At 39.5% G+C, this 22211-nt stretch overlaps 1 long non-coding RNA gene across 1 annotated transcript; it reads right to left on the bottom strand.

Annotated features, from left to right (window-relative positions):
• Positions 1-435: 435 nt before the first annotated feature.
• Positions 436-18997, bottom strand: LOC124255680. The gene is made up of 4 exons (XR_006892729.1): positions 18988-18997; positions 18065-18070; positions 16711-16717; positions 436-542 (listed from the first exon to the last, which is right to left on the bottom strand). It is a non-coding gene; the product is annotated as an uncharacterized LOC124255680 (long non-coding RNA).
• Between the last annotated feature and the right edge of the window lie 3214 nt (positions 18998-22211).

Genomic DNA, 22211 nt, shown 5'->3' with positions numbered 1-22211 from the left:
TTTGCCCTAATACTGGCATTATATTTTGACTTATCCCTTCAATAGATGGCACATCTGACTTTTGAATAGGGATTTCGTTCCATAGGCCTGAATCATTGAAAACCTCCAGGCTTAAAACACTAGAACCAGCGCCTGAATCTACTTTTTCTCTCAAACAACATGAATTGTATTAAGCTTGTTGTCGCTTTCAAATGTAGTCTGCGAAACTTTAGATTTAGGCTGGTTGTAACGAGGAGAAATACAAACTTGTGATTTCAAATAAGTATGGTCGAACGTTTGTTCAGCACAATGGGAAAATTTCCTGCGTGGTCTTGACTGTAATTGCTATCTGCCAGTTGGGATACTTGACTGATACCTAGCCCTGCATACTCTTTGAAAATGTCCAATCTTTTGACAGAAATGGCACTGAACATTCCGCGCGGGACACCTATCAGAATGAGAAAAATCATACTCACCACCGCATCTGTAACACTGCCTTCCACGGGCCATGTTGTGTCCTTGAATGGGGTCTGTCCATTGAGGAGTGGGCTGCCACGGTCGATCTGTATACCTGGATTGTCTCGGAAAGTGGGGACTTTGATTCTGTCAGTATTGATCTGTGACGATACTGGAGCGAGTTTTGCCGAAAGTTCAGAAATCTGTCCTCTCAGCGTATCTATTGCGAGCATAACGTCCGTACTGTCTTCAGACTGAGGGATGACCAATCTATGCCAGTCGCGCAAATGAGACCGCCTCATTAATCACAGTTGGCTGTTTCATTAAAACATGTCGCCTAGTATTGTCATCCAGTCCCCTAACAATCGCGTCCATGATTTTCCTAACAAGCTAGCCGTTTCGGTCAAGTCTGCCAAATAAGTATCTATAGCTTCCTTAGGGGAAAGCTTTCGACTCACAAAAGTTTCCAAAAGGGCCCAACGGTCAGTCGGATGGACATACTTGTCCTTGAACAATTTCTCAATCTCATCAAAATGGGGAATTTCTTCCTGTGCCGATGCTATCAGATCTCTGTACCATAGATATGCCGCGTCCTTTAAAAACAGGGGAAATTTTTTTCTGCGCATTAGTCCACCTTTTGAAGTTATTAAAATGAATGAAACGGTCAAGCCACTCGGCAGCATGAGACGTGTCCCTACCTGTGAAATGTTCTGGCATTAAAGTGGAGTCACCCATATTGAAGTCAGGGGCAGAATAAGAACTATTGACAGATGATGACAAATCTAAAGAGGACAGATCAGGGAGACAGGCCTGGTGCTGATGTTCGTTACTGAAAAGTGACAAGTCTAAATCCTCCAGAGAAAGAGATAGAGAGATGTCTCGAGAAGCAGATAGAGGGTGAAACGGTGGTTGTGTTATGCCACGTCGGACTGGATTAGTAAAAATGTTAGAAGTGATGGGACGAGATTGGACCGGACTGTCATAGGCCGTAGATGAATCTGAATCGTGTGTACGAGGCATTACAAGTCCAAATAGCTTGAGGGAAAACTACGGATAACATATCCCAGTCGCAAAAAAGGGAACCTACCGTCAAACGTCAATGCAAGGGAACAAAAGGGTAGGAACGACCCTGAGGAAAACAACGAAAGGGATCGTCTTGAACATTTTGTTCAAGAAGAACCCGCAATCTCCACCATCGTAACTGGGATTTGGGTGTTAGTAAACCCTATAACCAGTTACCTATTAAGCTGGCCGTTCCGCATTGTCAGGGGAGATGTAAGCTCAAGTTACACACTCGCTTGGTCCATGGGGATGTTAAGTCTAGGAGTGAGAGGTCAGACGACTGTAACTCCTCAATAAACTCATTCATTCAGGTGCTGGCACTCTGGCATACAATGAATAACTCAACACCAGGTTTTATACTCACATAGATTTACTCGATCCCTCTCTTCATTACAAGGTGCGTGGTCTGGACAGGATGGGGCAAGCTCTTCACCAGATATGGATATCGATCGCGATGCGAACGTTCTGATGACTTTGTAACCCGCACTACTTTCTAGTGCTGACGGTAACTCTCATCGGTGATTCATTGTTCATTAATACCTAAAAGGACTTTCCTGTTCTGCCACTGAGATTTATCCTGTTGTTTGATCCCTTAATTTATTACCAAGCCGTAATAGCATTGCTTTTCTGATGCAATCACCGTAATCCTCACTAACGAATTTGTGTGTGTTTCTTGTATAACAGATGCCTTTTTTAACCTTATAACAATAATAACTGAAGAAATGTTTAAATGATGATATTACTACTTTGTTATAAATTAAGAGAAGTCTTGAAAGTCTATGAGGAAAATCCAGTGCACAATTCTTGAGATATCTTGCTGACAAGCTTAACATGCTGAAATCTTCAAAGTGTCGCCGTGACCTTGAAACATTCGTGAAAGTCACCAAGTTGCCTGGGCCCTGCGCATTCCCCCCTCGATGAACACATATTAGATAATGCTCAGACACCTCTTTCTAAGACGGCAAGTCGAGAATAAGGCAAGCATCTAAGGGGCTGTGTGTATGTGATGTGATACCAATCAGCATACCAGACTGCCCATAGCACAGAAACAGCCTTGCATTCTGTGAAAAACAATCTCCTGTTGGTAAAGATAAATATACAGTGTTGGAGCTACTTGATCTTTCAGCCACATTTGACACCATAGGATATAATGTTTTATTCCCTTGTCTTAATCTGGATAATGACATTGATGGCAAACATGGTGTATGTTCTGTCCTACTGTGAAGCCAGGGATATAGGATAACATTGTCAAACTTAAGTTAAGTCTATAGCCCATTTTTACATTGTATTGTCCAAAAACAAGTTTCTACTCTTAAAGATATATGCTAGCTAGTTTTAACTCAATATGTGATAATCTAGTGGTTTTACTCTCCTTCGTTGACAGGGTGTTATATATTATATGTATGTATTATGAATTTAGAACTAGTTTTAGTCATGATATGGCTGAAATATTGCCGATGTGACTTTAAATCTTAACTCACTCGCTCACGTAAGTTAAGGCTGTGGTAGCTATGTATATGTTCTACTCCTCTCCGAAATGTTGTGTCAACATTCTAACGATTGGTCAGGAATCCTTTCCAATATCACAGTGCAATAAAGGTGTGGCCTCGCCCCTAACATGGAAGATGACATTAGGTACCTTTGCAGAACTTGTATTTGTCACTTGAATTTGTCATCTTCCTACTACGAACCACTTATTCTTTCTCGCCTGGATAACTGCAACCACGTCTTCTGTGACTGCAATACTTGCAGAATACATCTGCAAGGCTAGTTCATAAGACTAAGCCAAAGGAACACATCCAGCCGGTATTCATATCACTTCTCTGGCTACGACTTTGTCCCATCCAAGTCTTCAAACTCAGAGTGGTGTGTGAGCCTTCAGAAACTGAATCTAGCAAATTCTTCCTTTCTGTACCTTTATACGGGTTGCGGTGAATTATCCAAGACATTCGGTGTCTGATCATTCCAACGTGCTGTGGTGTGCCATGGAACTCTATGTTCCTTCACCTCATATGCTCATCTTCCTTGTCTGCTATTAAATTTGGTCTAAAGACCAATCTGTTCCAAAATTACGGACAACCATCTAACTGTTGTATGCGCTCAGGGCATTCCCGTGCAGGGTGGAGTTCAGCGTCATATAAGAGTGACGCATTAAATAGCTAGACAGGATCACTTACATGGTGAGGTGCCTGATCACCTGTCATAATGCCCCGATAGTGGTACATGTTCAAGCCATTGTTTACAGATTGAACTTGAATATTTCAAACTGTCATGATGAAGCCGTAGGTATTGCTGAGCATAGTCTTCGCTCTCAATTCATAGACTACATATATCTACCAGTCAAGGAGAATGTAAAAAAGCTCATTAGTATTTGCTGTACACCTATTTCAGTTCCTTAGAAATACCGAATCTTTACATATTAGATATAAATCTACCGTGATCTATGGTATATATTTCCCCCAATTACATATGTCATTAAAACGTCATTTATGCCATTGTCATCCATTTTATCACACAGTATTTATCTCATTCAATGTTTTTAAGCTGTAAATGATAACATAAAAAATGTTACTGTTCCAATTCGTTTTGAAGTATGAAATAATTTTCGTTCACAGTCACTATGTTTACAAACGGTCTGATTTTTAACTATCAGTTTAGATATTATATATGAGCGTATGTACACACAACTCTGCGACCATGGAACAATATAAAGTTCAGCTTAATTTCAAAGTAATAATACGCTAGCTTCCTCAGTCACACATGACATACAAACGGACAGGAAAACGCGAAACAATTCAACAGGATACAATCGATTCAACACAACACAACTTTCACCACCTGTGCAGTCCACTTGATAATCTCTTAGGTGCATTAGAGCGATGATCACATCGCGACATGTCGAACCAACCGACAGTTCAATTTCAACCCGTCTGCTTATTACTATACAAGGAGCGTAGTACTAATTACAGCTCATGGACAAGTTTAAGTAATGTGACACACCGCATCGAGTCTCTGAGTTTTACCGAAAAAATGTTGCTTAAACTATATTGATAAAATATGACGTTTTCTCCAGACAGACTGTCAGACACTGAACACGCCAGCAGTGCCAAATGTGAAAGACGTCCAGCAGAGCGGAAATGGAGCAGGTCAAAGCTTGAGATCGATCGGCAGATTTGTAAATCTAACAGGAGCAAAGTCGATAAGAAGCACAAAGACTCCAAGTGTCAATTTTGCAAAGCAGAAATTCTGACATTTCAAGCAATAACACGGCTGGGAGCAACAAAAATGGGCTTCACACATTGTGCCTATGTGGGGAATCGAACCCGGGTCTTCTGCGTGAAAGCAAATGCTTTAAATACTAGGCTACCCCACCGCCCCAGTTCACATGTTGTGTCCCCCGCCGTAATTTGCAGGAATATTGGTAAAAGCGGCGTAAAACTAAATTCACTCACTCACTGATATTTGAACTAAATAGAACCTAATTTTCTTACCGCCTTGTACTGCAGGTTAAGCACCGTATGTAGATCTAGCACTTGAGCTGTTAAGATATGGTGAGGAGTTTAATGCATTACTGACATTGCTGTAACACAACATCGTTATTGCTTCTACAAAACATAGTTGTGGCTAATATAAACACACCTCACATCCCGCGGTTTACTTTGCTGTTTCAATCCTCTATCACTACGTGTGATCTGTTTGTTCTGTCTTCTTTGCTGTGTTGGATCGCTGCATAATTCATCATTGTACAGACCAGGCTATAGTGAGGCTCCAGTTTGGTGAAAGTTTGGCAAAAACAGTAGGCAGTGAGTACTACAGTTAAAGCTGGACATTGCTTAAAATCTGGTGTCAAATGTCATATTCCGCTATCCAATAGTTTAATGAATGCGACCTGTGACATTCTTCGAAATTGATTGTTCAGTGACGATGACAAGTCAATTCAAAGGAACATACCAGCATGAAATTGTCGAATGTTAAACGGTGATAAACTATTGATTGATGAGGTAATACGGGTTGGGTATTCACCACAAGGAGCATGTAAGTGTTGGTCAATATGCCAACATAGTCATAAATAACTGTATATTGATCTTTATTGTGACAGACTGAAATTAACACTTAAAACGTGACTTGGAATTATAGATAAATTAGTCCCTATCTCTCATGCGATAAAACTTGGTCATAGTCGAGTGTATGTTCAGGAGTAAATAGAATTTATAAAACTGATTTTCCTGAAGGTGTTTCTGAAGGTTATACAATAAGTTAAAAGCTACATACAAACGATGTGTATCTACATGTTTTTACGAACAAAACAATTAGTAATCAAAACATACACTTTTATCAAGAATGTCTTACAGTATAAGGATATACCTCTTCTACGCGTGCTTTGCCTAAATGTAAATAAAGGAAAATGCCCATTGCATGCCAAGATCATGTGTTCCCACTAAGCGTTTTTGGAATGACATTCTAGGCAGCAGCCAATGTACAATGATATGTAAGTAAAATATTCATACTTTGTTGATGCAAATCTTGTGGAAATAAAATCACACAAACTATGATCATTCTATATAAGAAACTACATCAGGTTTGTCATTGTGATTCTACATTTATCAGTGAAATTGATCCGAGTTTCGATCAATAAACGCACACAATTGACAGAAAAGCAACCAATGCGACAGTGAAATGTTTACAGAGGTAATAGCCTCAGTATTATTTAAATGTCATTGGCTCAATTAAATCTGGCTCATACCAAGGGACATCCTGAACACTCTCTGGGATACATGACAGGGAGTCATGCGCCATGTTGAGACAGGTTATGCTGACTATCGGCTTTATTTTCATCACTGAAGACGGAATTTCTCATGGTATGTTTTTCTTTTTAAATGTGCCTAAATTTAGAATAAGGTTTTTCAGTTACATAGGAGTATTCAGATATATCAAATATTCACAAGTATTTAACAGTAGTAGATATAAGGAAACTAAGAGTGTCGTTATCGCAGTTTCGATGTGGTTATCATGATTTAATGTATTTTAAAAGGATATGTCATGCTACTGAGAACCAATAATGCAAAACGTGTGACAGGGACGTTACTGAAGTTGAATGCCATGTCCTTCTAATTTGTCCACAGTGTGAAGATCTAAGGAGCTATTATTTACCATTTAAGTATACGTCCTGTCCCATATTTTACAAATTCTGTTTACTAATGTCAACCGAAAAATGTACAGCTACTTCGGAATATTGTCATGTTTATACACCATGCATTGTTAAACGCAAACATGCCTGTACCACTCACCCATTATAACTGTTTTTACGTGTACTACGGGCCTTTGGCCTACAGTTCAGAAATAAAGAAGAAGAGTCAGATATATCAAATATTTCTTATAAAATCTGCCAGCGTCAGGTAACTAAACCTACCACTTGGGGACGTTTGGTTTCGTGATACAAAAGGACAATATATAAGGATGATCCGCCATTGAAATACTTGAACCCAGAATCAGTCGCATATTTCTCCCCTCCAAAATATCTTCACTAGCTACCTCTTACATACTATGTGATGAATTTCAAATTACACAACTGCCTCCATTTAGCTGTTCAAGTGTGTCTGTTGTCCTTAGAGATGAATATGTTCCTCTTCAAAACACTTAAGGCTTTTGGACATTCCTAGACTGAAACCCTTTCATATATGTAGATCCTGCTCTCCGGAACGGTCTTCCCCGTTACTCAGTCACTCTTGTCAAACTTTGGATTATTTTTATAAGGGTGATATTGGGTACATTTAAAGTTACCCTCAGAAAAAATGCCAAAGTAGCGTAGTTTTTCGAGATAAAATGCAAAGAATAACGGTTCACAAAGTTCTCATAAAACCACAAACCAGATGGAATGATAAGTTGTTCGAGATAAACTCTTGTTACTTTTCCTTGAGATGAATAATGCAATATTTGGAGGATGGTTAGTACTAATATCATTGCAAACAATCCCATTGAGGCTGGTATATTTAGGCAATACTTAGGGATTTTTAAAATTACAGTTTAGTCGACATTTGTTTTCAAAGTATTAGCCACAGAAAATAGTAATGTTTCCACAGATTCTCGATTTCTATTCAATGGCCAACACAATTTGACTATGTATACGTTTTCGCCTTAAAACTGTTAGCATTTTGGGAAACCTGTTTACTGGAAACAGATCTTCACATGGGGGGGAGGGGTGTGGTACCTCGTGAGCAATATGTCAATGATTCACACCCCTCCAAAAGACTGAAATTACGCTGTGTTTAAAAAGGGTCTCCCCTGTCCCTCATGCAATGTTGATATAGGAGCATCACCTCGCTGTCAAAAGAGTATTGCGGAACACATTACGAGGATCAGTTGACATTTAGAAAAGGGCACTCATTGCCAATCCTGATATTCCAGCTCCCATCCATGGTATTGGATGGACGATGGTGGAGCGGAGACTGTGGGATGATGGAGACGTGTTGCCAGAGTAACTGGTATACGGTTCTCATTCATTGATGTGATTGGACAATGGTGGACAGGAAGTCAGGTGTCTGTGGTATGACAAAGAGGTGATACTAGGATGCCCTCACGAATGTGATGAAAATGGGTCGTGAATCCATATGTTTTCAATTTTAACCTTGGATTTCATGTTTAGGAAGTATGAATAGGATTTCGTGAGAGGTGAGCACGGTGGGACCTAGCATCCCTCTGCCTAAAACAAACACCTTATCACGGAATAGAATTGTCCCTCACAGGAGGTAACATGAATGTATGAATAACCAAAATCGTACTGTACTAACATCTTTGATAATTGGATTCAGTTAGTATCATCACAATGTAGTCAGTACTAACTACTAATACAGAACGTCGTCACGATGAGACATTTCAAAAGCTGTCCATGAACCTGTGGTGATTACAAGTGTTAGTAAGCACTGCTCACGTGGGCGAATACAGAAATATATGTTACCATGACGTAAAGGCAAATGCATAGATTGCGGCAGACTGACATTGTCAATCTAGGCATGGAACGAGTCGACCGTCAGACATTTCACATTTCACTGAGTTTCAGATTAGAGGCTCTAGATGATCTGTCAGAACTAGACTGCATTGAGTATGTTGTCATAGCAGCAGAACATACCATTACAGAAAGATATGTTAAATAGATATGTCAAAATACTTCAAGCATTAACTGCTGAATTCTTTCATTTTCTCAGGTCTTTCACCAATTATGACTCCAGAGAACGGTGAAACCTTTCAACATTTGTTGCAAAGACTTCAGTGGAAGCGAGTTGCTCTTTTAATTCATGGAAAAAACGGTAATGGCCTCGCCTTGTAAACATCTTGTGTCACACTTTACTACTTTTCGGTGCATATGACTGATGCACTTGAATTGCACTTGAATTTTAGGAAGTCTTTTCTGTCTGTTTCCAGATACATGAACGACCAGAAATAAGACTACATAACATTTGAAGGTTTTCATTTGGTAAATATTTTGGTGAGGATTTGGGGTGACCATTTCATAACAAACAGTAATAAAGTAAGAACATTAGTGACACTATCAACAAATATACCAGCAACCTATTTCCGTCACAGACATATACAGATTATGCTTTGGTTATTTGCAGAAAATGACTGCTCAGTACCAGATCTTGACCAGTCATTCGCTAACAGTCCCCAGATTCTTGTGTTTGACCTCAGTGTCGTTGACACAAATAATACTTTACAGACAATCCACGAGGCTCTCTTCCCAGACATACACGTGGTTGCTTCTATGAGTCAAGGCCATATGACAGATCTAATGAAGACGGTTGGTACTTACCCTCTCTCTTGACATAAGAATCATGCGAATAAACTTTTCTTGTGGCTTACAAATGTATATGAACTTCATTTATGCAAACGTACATTGTCAAATGCAGTGTCATTGAAAACAGAAACGTGTTTGCTTCTATGAGTCAATGGCATATGTCCGAGCTAACGAAGACGGTTCGAATTTACCCTTTCTCTTGACGTCAGAACAATGTCTATAAACTGTTTTCCTGTAAAATTCATACGAGCTTCATTCATGCAAACCTGGATTGTCATATGTCGCGGCAATGCAAACAAAGTTACTGTCTTTGTCATTCAGGTTGATTCTTTTGATGCAAAGACAAAGGGAATGACAGATTTTAGACATCATTCAAAGTGGCTGCTTCTTGTCGAAGGAACCAGTGTACCTGAGCTGGAGACCCTGTACTTGGAAAATGTGGTTGTACTTCGTCACCTTAAGGTGTGTGTCTAAATATTCAGTTATGATATAGTTGTGACGATTTTCGTTTGGTTATGAGCATGCTTCTATTGTCTTCCGTGACAGTCTAGGTCCTTTTGCAACAGCATAAGCTGGTTACAATTACAGTTGAGATATATATGTTGTGCAATATATGGTCAGAAATGTGTCGTCCTACAATTTGTCGTCCTACAAGTTTGATTTCTCTAAGTTTATTCAACACCAGTACCAAGCCACATCGGTATTTGTGTAAGTCATATATTCAACAGACTGTAATGGAAGTTGTTAGGAAGTTAATGTGAGAACGAGGGGTGACTAAAAAGTGGTGGGCCTGTTTTTGATACATTGCATAATGACAATTAGTTTTCAGCATGACCCCTTTGGCTCACACCTTTTGATCAACGCTTACCCAAGGTGCTCGTACACAGCTGTCGTTCCACTACTGTGACTGTTGGTTGATGACTGGTTGACAGTTTTACATCAATGCTCGTCAATAGTTACATATTATTTGGCAGTCGAAGACGTTCTTAATCCTGAGCCCTCTTTGAGGGTCTCTCCTCCCCTATTGAATGCAAGCCTTATAAAAAGCCTGTTTTTATATTGTATTGTCTTCGTAAATAGTTGTACATTTACATGCTAGTTTTAGACTCCATCTGTGGTACGATAGTTATTTTACAGTCCTTCGATGACTGATTATTTAGCAACTTATATTTATTGTGTATGTAAAACCTTTCTCGTCACTATATGGCTGAAATATTGCCGAGGTGACGTTAAAGTTTAACTCACCTACTCACTAATAATACCCATGAACCTGACACTGTCACCTGGTCACCTTGGCCGTGTGTATGTTTCAATGCAACCTGTGACGAGTGAAATTACTGTACTTGATACATGCAAACTGTTGTCCGGCTCAGGGCGAGTACCTAACGGGATCGGGTGGTCAGTTTCGGATCGTTGTCCGCGCAGATCGATGCTCATGCTGTTGATCACTTGTCTGGTCAGACTCAACTCACTCACTCACTCACTTTTCACTGATCTCTCGTTCGTCACAGATTATAATCTCTCTATTGTTACACGTGAACGTTACTACTGAATTACAACAATTACACGTTATATGTTATACTGCATGCGTTTTCCACCATATTGTCTCCTAGTGTTGGATATTCTACGCTTTCACCTCAAGACGTCATTCTACTAAAACCGAGCTGGTACCAGTGGCTGACTGTACTTCAGAAACCACCATGTCATGCTATTTTCCTAATGTTGCCTATGGTTACAACAACCGACATCTTTTGGTGACCGTTCTTTCTGAGGTAACTATATGGACGGGGTTGTGTGTATTTTACTCAGATATGCTATTCACCCTGAATACAACTAATGACTAAGTCCTTTGCTAAAATGTTCGGGGGTATGGGGTTACACCAAATTTGAATATTTTGTACAACCGATATAAAAATAACAACAACTTCTGTTTGAATTGTTTTCAACTTTAGGGACCGACCCCGTGTTTGAAGGAGAAGTGAAGTGCAAATGTTAATATAGTGTTTTTTTCTAACAATTATGGCAATCTACAAAATAAATCTCTGAACGGTCTGCCCAACCTAAAACAATTAAAGTATTAGTCATAATGTTTACAGATTGGAACACAGCTTTTTTGTCTGAATGAGTTTTGTTTATTTTACGCCGCACTCAGCAATAGCCCAGCTATTTTGCGGCGTTTTGATGAGAGATGTCGTCTCATGTTTGATTCTGCTGATTTAATTCTTACACGAGTTTGGTCAATATACAAGTAAAACCCCTGAGAATGTTTGTCCAACCAATACCTAGAACACATTTTAATACCTGTTTCCATATTTGGGGATCTCTTTCCATAGATACCGGAAAGGTGAAGAGCAAAGTTTTGTTAAAGTATTTTGTCATTTATTATAATTTACATCTCTTGAACCAGGGGGAAATGTATTGTTGTTCAGCTGATGTTTGGAGTAGATGTACTTACTCTGCATTGTTCATTATGTATCAAAATCATTATTGTAAATTAAATATTTGAATGCTGAAAAAAGTTGACATTGGGATGCTTTCGGTCTTTATTCACACAAAAGGTAATAATGCAAAACTCGTTTAAAAGAATGCTTGTTTACCTCGGACAAAACATAGACACTTCGAGCTGCACTGTGTAATTTTTTTACAGTCAACGGTCTACATTGTGAAGTCCACCAACAATGGCACGACGCAGTATAAAGGATATTCAATAGATATCTTGGATACAATCGCCGATGTTCTTAATTTCAGGTGAGGATTTGTCAGTTACATTACACTCTGTCAATATGTTTAATTCATAGTGCACCCACTTGGATAAAGGGTGAGTTTATTTCTGTTTAGCCTATGTATTGCAGTCTCCATATAAAACATTTCTTCTTACAGTTACCCGTGAAGGTCCGGGTTAGAATATTGATCTTCAGTAACCCATGCTTGTCGTAAGAGGCGACTAACGGGATCGGGTAGTCAGGCTCGCTGACTTGGTTGACACATGTCATCGGTTCCCAATTGCGCAGATCGATGATCATGCTTTTGATCACTGGATTGTCTGGTCCAGACTCTATTATTTACAGACCGCCGCCATACAGCTGGAATCATGCGGCGTAAAGCTAATTTCGCTCACTTACTCTTCTTACAGTTACAGTATCACTGAACCAGAAGATCAGTCGTATGGACTTCCTGTCAACAACACCTATGATGGAATTGTGGGGCAGCTAAACAGATCGGTAATACAAAATACAAACTATTTTATACCCTTTGGTTGATTTCTGGTTTTAACGTCATCTGAACCTAGATTACATGTTGGTACATGTAACATATGTTATATTTGGGATTACACTTTCTTAGTAAAGTACAGATTCTAGTACTTTTGGGTTGAGTCCCATCCGGGATTCGAACCCACAACCTCAGAGTCAGGCACCTATTCGCCAGCACACAAAGTCAGACGCCTAGACCGCTCAGCCACCATAAATGTGTTGTCTCACCTACACATTCTGTATATCAGCCTTTATCGGGTACTTCTGTTGAACTCCGAATGATTGATGCTCCCATGTGACCCGTACAGCCAGCGGCCATCTGGCGCTCGGCATATGTACTTTACTAAGAAAGTGTGATCCCAAATATAACATATGTTACATTTGACTACTTTCTAAAATGGCAATGTGTATTTCATGCTGGTACATGTTCAAGCCACGGTTTACCAGACTAAATTTAAATATTTTCACACTGAAATGATGAAGTGGTAGGTATTACTGAGCATATTCATCTGATGGCGCAACAATGTAACACTTCATGGCAGTAGATTCAGCAGGGAGTTTCAGTTGACTCTGTAGGGTGTAAATGTGTGAGAAGGAAAGGATACATGTTACACTGATTAATTGTGTCTGTGCTTTTGCAGGAGGTGGACCTTACTGCTTGTGATCTGACAATAGACGAAGGGCGTTCTAAGTTCATAGACTATATATATCCTCCCATCAACACGGAATACTTTGATATTGTGTATAAGAGGCATGACAAGCAACGAAGTAGCTCTCTTTATCTCTTGGCTCTCCCATTCAGACCCAACGTGTACCTCATTCTGTTTCTGATGGCTGGACTTTGCTCATTGCTCTTTGCCCTTTTAGAAAGTGCGGATATCTTCTTGCAAAAACCACCTGTAGTGTCTGAAGGTGTTGGTCTTTGTTTTTTGATGAACTTGAAAAACAATCTCTTTCGTGCATGTATGGAAGTCACTGGATCCCTGTTTAAACAAGGTATGTATAAACTTAAATTAAAGGATTCTATTACAAAAATATGGAGTGAGTGAGACAGAGTTAAGATTTTAAGTCACATCGGCAATATTTCAGCCATATCGTGACTAAAAAGTTATAATTTTAGAATACACAAAGGTAAATATAAATCCCTGTCAACGAAGGACAGTAAAATAACTAGTTTATCACATATTTCAGTTTAAAACTAGAAATGAACATTTTAACTATATATGACAATACAATATAAAATCAGGCTATAGATTGCAAACAACTGAAGGTAGATCTCCATACTAGGGACCATGGGGACTTACAGTACATTTTCGTCCTGCATGGACCCTAGCTGGATTTATGCCATCCCTTAAGCTATTGGCAATTTTAGATAATCTAGCCATAAGTTAAAATGACATATATGCTACGATTAAAAATAGTGGTAGGTTAATGTCTTCTAGCTGTATGGAGGGACAGGTGGAACTGACATGTTCTGTATATACTGTAAGTCCCCATGGTCCCAGGTATGGTGATCTACCTTCAGTTGTTGGCAGTATATATATCCTGTTTTTACCTTGCATTGTTATCTATAGTTAAACTGTTTTCGATTTAATTACTAGTTTTAAATTCGAATCTGTGATAATCTAGTTATTTTACTGTCCTGACAGGGTTTTACAATATACCATTAATTACTTTGTATAAAATTAATTGTTCTCGTCACGATATGGCTGAAATATTGCCGATGTGATGATAAATTTTATCTCACTCATTCCAACATTGCAATTGTATCTTCATAAACAAGAGATTGTTCATGACCGAATGCAAGTCCCTCTGTGTATGGGTAGCTGATTTGTACTCGGATATCCATTCAAATTGTGTCAAATAAGCACCAATCTGAAACTGGGATACCTTCTCCATGTTCTTACACGTGCCATGTGGATTTGAGACTGGTCTAAAATTCTGCAACTGCTAAAAACAAGTGATGTATTCTCCTGGAGAGGCTGATTTCAAACGTAAAATATTCCAGGGACAAGACTTAGTGTCCTCTAATGAGTTTTGGAATGGCTGGCATCCCTTCAGCTGTCAGTAGGTTTAGACAATTTAACCATAAATTAAAATAACATATATCCTACGGTTAGAAAGAATGGTATGTTTAAAATTTACTTTGAATGTTTTGGGACTTACGTACTCTGGTCTCCTTCACCCCTAGTTCTTGTGGGTAAATTGGTGGAAGAAACTCGCGTTTCGACCATTATTGACTATCAGTCCATCGAAAAAACCATGAAGCTTTCATGTTTTGACTTTGCGATTTCGAGCAGAAATTCCCATTTACATGCAAAAGCAAAGAAATCGGCAAGACAGGGATCCCAATTGGCGCCAGTTGGAATGCTTGTTTCTTGCCCAAAATGTTTAGCTGAAATACTTCTACTGATGATCTTAAGATGATTACCTTGTTTTCATCGCTATATGGCTGTAATATTGCCGACGCGATGTAAACTTTTAACTCACTCACTCACTCACTTCTACTGATGTTATTAATGACATTTTCACATTCAAAATATGACTAACCCTTTGCTTTCAGTTTTGATTAATTTTCACAAATGTCGAAAGATTGATAACTGTAGCTGTAAGTTTATCTTAGCTGAGCGTGTTTAGTGAAGAATGCCTTATGTATTTTGCAGGCTTTAGTAAATATCCTCGAACTGTATCGGGAAAGGTTTTGATGACGTCGTTGTGGATGTTGCTGATGGTGATAACCACAGTCTACTGTGCCAACCTGGTCGCTGCTCTGTCTGCACAGAAGGATGTTAAACCGTTCTCTGACCTCGAGGGGCTACTGGATAGTGATTATTCTGTTGGTTTGCGAACAGTCGGTATCTCCAATCATATATTGAAGGTATTTGCGAAGGGCTTTCCTTTTTATTCGTACAGTGGTGTTTAAAATGTTGCCAAACTATTCCGCCGTAGACCTGTTTGCCCCACTGAGGATTTAAGCGTACGATCAAAATTCCTGAACACCTGGTTGCATTACTCTTTGACATGTTGGAATACTAATTAAAACTCAGCAGGGTTTTCTTATGATAATGGATGTTTTATTTTGTGTCGTTTCACTGATTAAAAATGAATAATTTATCATTGATTTTGGTATTTCCTCATTTTCGAATTTATTACACGAATCGTAACAGTGACAATGACATACGTTTACATCCAATCATTGTGCATCTATTCTTGTTTGTGAGTGAGTGAGTAGATTTATAGTCACATAGGCAAAAATCAGACATATCGTGACCCTAAAAAGACAATATAACTAGCTAGAGTTATAACCTTAGACTTAGAATACTAATTAGGAGAATACAATTTATTAATACTAATTAGGAAAATACAATATATTAAACGGGCTATAGATCGCACACCATGGGGACTTTCAATTCCTTGCATGGACCCTGGATTTGCAATATGCCTTCAGTCGTTGGCGACTGTGCTAAAATTAGCCATCGCTTTAATATCCTATGATTAAAAACCTGGAAGAGCGAAATTTACTTCAAATGTTTTGGGGATTGCGTAACCTCTCAGAAGGGACCATGGGGACATGCACTTGTGTTTTTATCGCTCCTGCATGGACCCTAGCTAGCTTAACACAATCTCACCACCATCCGTTGGCGATCGTGGAAACATTTAGCCATGCCTTAAGAGGACACATAGCATACGATTGTCAAGTGGATTCATTGTCTGGATTCAAGTCATCTTTAAACATGTTATCTCAAAAGAAGGTCACTCCATCTCCACCTGACACCAATAGGAGTTCATCAAACGCTTTCTCACGTTCATGTGACATGTCACCAGTGGAAGCACCATGAATCCACAAAACATGATTCAATGGAATTGCAGAGGACTTAAGACTAATTATAACGAATTACAGTTATTGATTCAAGACTTCAAACCATCCGCGTTTTGTCTCCAAGAAACCTACCTAAAAAGGACTGATAAATTTGACATCCGTCGGTACAGTTCCTACCACTCCTTTTCTCCTCCCGATGTAATTGCTACAGGAGGCACTTCTATCCTGGTGAGGCAGGGCATCCTCCATAGCCCTGTTCCACTTAACACCAACCTACAAACTGTTGCTGTCCGCATGACTCTGAGCATAGGGTTTACACTATGTTCACTCTATCTTCCTCCCTCCTCAACTGTTCGCCTATCAGATCTTCATAACTTGTATGATCAACTCCCAAAGCCATGCATAATCATGGGCGACCTGAACGGCCATAACCCTCTATGGGGGAGTACTGATACAAATAATAAGGGAAAGATCCTTGAAGATTTTCTCTCAAATAATGATCTATGCATCTTCAACGATGGATAGAACACCTATCTCCATCCTGCCACTGGAACATACTCTGCACTTGATCTATCACTTACGGATTCTAATCTCTTAAACGAGTTTGAATGGTCGGTTCACGATTACCTTTGTGGAAGTGACCACTTCCCAACTATTCTTACTCCTATCACTCCCGCGGATGAACCACCTTCAACAAGATGGAATTTTACTAAAGCCAATTGGCCATTATTCCAAACTCTCTGCTCTGAAAAGCTTATACCGGACAACTTCAGGAATGTTCCTGATCACATGAAACTATTTTCTGATATCTTAAATACTATTGGAAACCATTCCTAAGTCCTCTGCAAACCCGCACATACGCAAACCATGGTTTGATACAAACTGCAAACAAGCTAGGAAAAATAGGAAGAAGGCGGAAAAATGCTTCCGACAACATCCTACTGTGCATAACCTGAATGCCGTTAAAATATCAAATGCCAGGACACAGGACAAGACGTACATTTAAACAAACTAAACGCCGGTCATGGAGAAAATATGTGTCCAAAATCAACTCCCGCACACCCATGTCCAAGGTGTGGAACATGATTCAAAAGATTAAGGGCAACGGATCCAAATCTTGTGTTCACCACCTGAAAGATGGTGACTCCCTTTTAACCAATAAATTTGAAATTACAAACACATTTGGCGAAATTTTGGCAAACCACTCCTCCTCGTCAAACTATAACCCCAAGTTCCAGAATTACCAAACCCAACAAGAAAAGAAAACATTCAATTTTAACTCTGATAATGGTGAGGATTACAATGAAACGTTTTCTCTCCATGAACTACGTACTGCAGTAGGAGCTGATGATATTCATTATCAGCTTCTCAAACACCTTCCTGATTCAAGTTTGGAAACTCTACTCAATATATTTGATGACATTTGGACAACCGGCAACTTTCCTCCTTCGTGGCACAACGCCATTATCATCCCTAAACCAAAACCTGGCAGGGATCATACTGATCCTTCAAACTACCGTCATATATCACTAACTAGCTGTGTTTGTAAAACCATGGAGCGCATGGTCAACAATCGATTAATCTGGTACTTGGAGACCAATAACCTCCTTAGTGACCTCCGATGTGGTTTCCGAAAAAAACGAAGTACCATAGACCATCTTTTGCGTCTGGAATCGTTCATCAAATATTCCATCGTCAACAAACAACATACTGTATCTATCTTTTTCGATTTAGAAAAACCATATGATACAACGTGGAAGCATGGTATCTTAAAAGATTTACATGAATTTGGATTGAGGGGCAGATTACCTCAGTTCATATCTCAGTTTTTAAACAACAGACAATTTCAAGTACGGGTAGGCTCCACATTGTCTGATTATTTCCACCAAGATCAGGGCGTCCCTCAAGGCAGCATCCTGTCCGTCACCCTTTTTAGCATCAAAATTAACAGCCTCACTAACGTCTTAAACAGTTGTGTTGATGGGTCCCTTTTCGTGGACAATTTAACAAAATCCAAAAATGGGCCAATGAAAATGGCTTGAAGTTTTCAAAATCCAAAACAAATTGTATTCACTTTTGTCGTAAATACAAACCACACAAGGATCCAGACCTATCTTTAGATGGTACTCCCATCAAGGTAGTAAAAGAGGCCAAATTCCTGGGACTCATATTCGACCGTCACCTGACCAAAGTGCTTGAAGGCTCTGGACTTACTAAAAGTCGTTTCAAATACAAAGTGGGGAAGGGATCAGACTACCCTTCTTCACTTGTACAGATCTTTGGTTCGCTCTAAACTAGACTACGGCTCCATTGTTTATGGTGGAGCCTGCAAAAGCAATTGAGAAAAATTAGATTCTATCCACCACCAAGGCCTGAGGCTCTGCCTGGGAGCTTTTAGGACCTCTCCGGTAGTTGTCATTGGATATAAGACTGTCTCCTCTAGGATTCCCGACAAAAGTTCCATTTTCACTACCGAGGCCAAAGCTATCTTTTCAGCTTTGACCTATATTAAACAACAGAATCATTCCAAAAACTTCATCGTTTTCACAGATTCATTATCTTGCCTTCAAGCACTTCAAAATGTTACTTCAAGTCCCCAAATCATTCTGGACATTATAGAACTTTACAACGACCTCTCTGCTGGCCAATGTGACATCGTCCTGTGCTGGTTGCCGGGTCACGTCGGCATAGCAGGTAACACAAAAGCCGATGCTGCAGCAAAAGCAGCTCTTGACAAGCCCTTATCTCCACTGCTGATCACGTACAGTGATTTCAAACCCACTATCAAAAGCTATACTCGGGACCTCATGCAAAAAAGGTGGGACACTCAAGTAGGAAGAAATAAACTGTATGAATTGAAGCCAACAATTGGTTCTACCTACTTGGGTTGTCAGTCAAGACGTGATGAGGTAATATTACGACGATGTCGTATTGGCCACAGTCGGTTTACTCATGACTATCTGCTGAAAACGGATGGGGATGGACCCCCCATGTGTGTCTCTTGCAATTAGGTTTTCACCATCAAGCATATTCTGCTTGACTGCGTGGACTTGTCTGCAAGGGACTCACATTATGATGCAACAAATCTGAGAGATCTGTTCTCCCGCGTGAGCGCTCATTTGATAGTGAACTACCTGAGTGAAGTTGATCTGTATCATAAATTGTAACTGTGTAATGTGACTAACAAATTGCCTGCCTTTAAAATAAGTGCTATGACTTTTTCTGCTTTTAAATGACAATGTAATGAATATATGTTTTGGAAAAAAACGCATTCCGAGTATGTACTTACAATGTTTCTGAATGCAAACTTGTTCTCGTCACTATATGGCTGGAGTAATGCCGATGTGACGTAAAACCCAACTCAACTCAACTCAAAAGGGGCTACATGACGATCTACCACTTTACATGGCAACTATTTGAAAGCTGATTTTCACATTTAACGCAAGAGGTAACATTGCGTACATTCTAATACATTTGAGGTGAGACATTGTTGTATCTTTAATACCATCTAAACCGGACTATTTATGAACCAGGGCTATTTCGGGACATACTATTTAGTTATGCTTGTGACAGTATATGCCTGTGGACACTGCTTCAGAACACACAGAGTTCAGTTTCGAATTGTATTGCTCAAATCATGTATTAGTTATTCAAATCATGTTATGGAACAACTTATTATTTGGTTACAGCCATTTCGGCCATGTACATGTGGTAATCCACTGGTTATAAAGGCCCTATCTTGATTTCCTACCTGTCAGGACTGTGTGTTCCAGTGTTTCAGTAGAAAGGACATAATGTTGCTGTATTTTCTCTTTTTAACCATCAGACAAATGACCCATCACGTTTGTATGGAAGGCTATGGACAAAGATAACAGCCAACGACCCAGTGTTCTTGGAATCCGCGCTTAGAAATCATCTAAAGCGAGTGGAACGTGAGAAATATGCCCTTTTGGATTACAAATCAGAACTACAGAAGCACATGGCTGATGACTGCCAGTTAGAGGCTCTTGGAGAGAGGCTGTTAATTGCACATCAAGCATTTGGATTACCCAAAGGGTCTCCTCTAAAAGCCGACATAGAGAAGATGTAAGTTGTGATAGAACACAAGTTCATAAAATTGGTGTTTAAACAAAAATATAAACATGGATATTGGCTATCAGCAAACAATATGTTAAACATCTTCTTTTCAATCTGTCTGAAATATATTTCAGTGAATAAACTAAAATACGTTCTACATGTAACATGAAATGATGTTGGATTTGCAAATTTGTAGTGAGGAGAAGTTTTCACAGATCGTACTGTCTTTTGGCAGAATGTCTCAGATGAGAGCGGTCGGCCTTCTGGATCGATTCTGGGAAAAGTGGAGCGTCAAGAGAAACCTGACACATTGTCTACCAAAACGAATATTGAAGTCAATCACACTAAACCAGGTCGGAGGTGGCTTCATCGTCGTGTGTGCTGGGACTGCACTCAGTATCATTGTGCTGTGTCTTGAAAAACTAACACACTCAGTAACAAGATGAACAGTAAAGTACCAAAACTGTTTATGTCATTAAACAGACACTTTGAAAGTGGAAGAAAATGAAAGAAGTGTTCATAAAACTTACTGAAAATAAATTCATCTGTTAAATGCATTCTTTTGTTTTAGGGGAACTAAAGGGGCCAAGGGTGGATGAGTGACTGAGTAACATGTGCTTGTTTGTTGGTTTAAGCCGCCCACCAGCTGTATGGCGGTGGTCTGGACCAGACAATCCATGATAAACATCATGAGCATCGATCTACGCAACTGGCATATGATGCCATGTGCCAAACAAGTCAGCGATCCTGACCAGTCGATTACGTTAGTCGCCTCTTACTACAAGCATATGTTGCTGAAGACCAATTCTAACCCGGATCTTCACGGGTGGAGACAAGCATGGGTCGCTGAAGGCCAATTCTAATCCGGATTTTCAGGGGTGGGAACAAACATGGGTCACTGAAGATCAATTCTAACGCGGATCTTCACGGGTGGAAACAAGCATGGTTCGTTGAAAGTAATTTCTAACCCGGATCTTCACAGGTGAGACAAGCACGGGTTAATGAAGACCAATTCTAACCCAGATCTTCATATGTGCTGAGTAATGAATGCTGCTTTTATACGTATGTGCAGTGGAGCATTTCTAGAATTCATACTGTCTCTTTCTCGTTTTAAGCTTCCCATCAGTGAATGGATGACAGTGGCTTAAAGCGAACTCAAAGCTGAATCCATTGTGCGATTTCACGGGTTTGAATGCAAGTACCAGGGGTTTCCTATAAATGGTACGCGTATCCTGTTCCGCCCAAACACATGCAAAGGAAAGTGATTTATACACACTGAAATACGTGAATATTGATTAAACTCAAAATAAGAAAAGTCGAAAAATCATTAGGTCGCTAAAATCCTCAACAAAGCTTGCCGACATAAATGTCGTTTATATTGTAAACGATTCAATTATAATGAATTTATCATTTTGAAAAATATAACCAGATTTCTAACTTTTAACTGATAAAAAATGTACAAAACTATAACGTCCAGAACGTTTGGTTTTCTCGTTATAGATATGGAGCAGTAACACACCCCTTTACTACAGTCCAACAATCCTGACAAGTGCAACTGTACTAGCAAATGTTATGACGAACATATATTAAGTACACTGTCAGTTTCTCCATATTCAATGTCATTCTCTGTGCATACCAAGGTCAGATAATACACAAGATCATCAGATGGTGCTTCCTGTGTTCTATTCTCAACATCTGAGCACAGGTGAATGAAACAGAAATTGATGTAATTGAAGTCAATGTGTATGCAAAATAGTATAGCAGACTGCATGGG

Source organism: Haliotis rubra, unplaced genomic scaffold (assembly GCF_003918875.1).
Source record: "Haliotis rubra isolate DU_JTF1 unplaced genomic scaffold, ASM391887v1 Scf605, whole genome shotgun sequence".
NCBI classification, from domain to species: domain Eukaryota; kingdom Metazoa; phylum Mollusca; class Gastropoda; order Lepetellida; family Haliotidae; genus Haliotis; species Haliotis rubra.
This window is presented reverse-complemented; position numbering and strand designations above follow the sequence as displayed.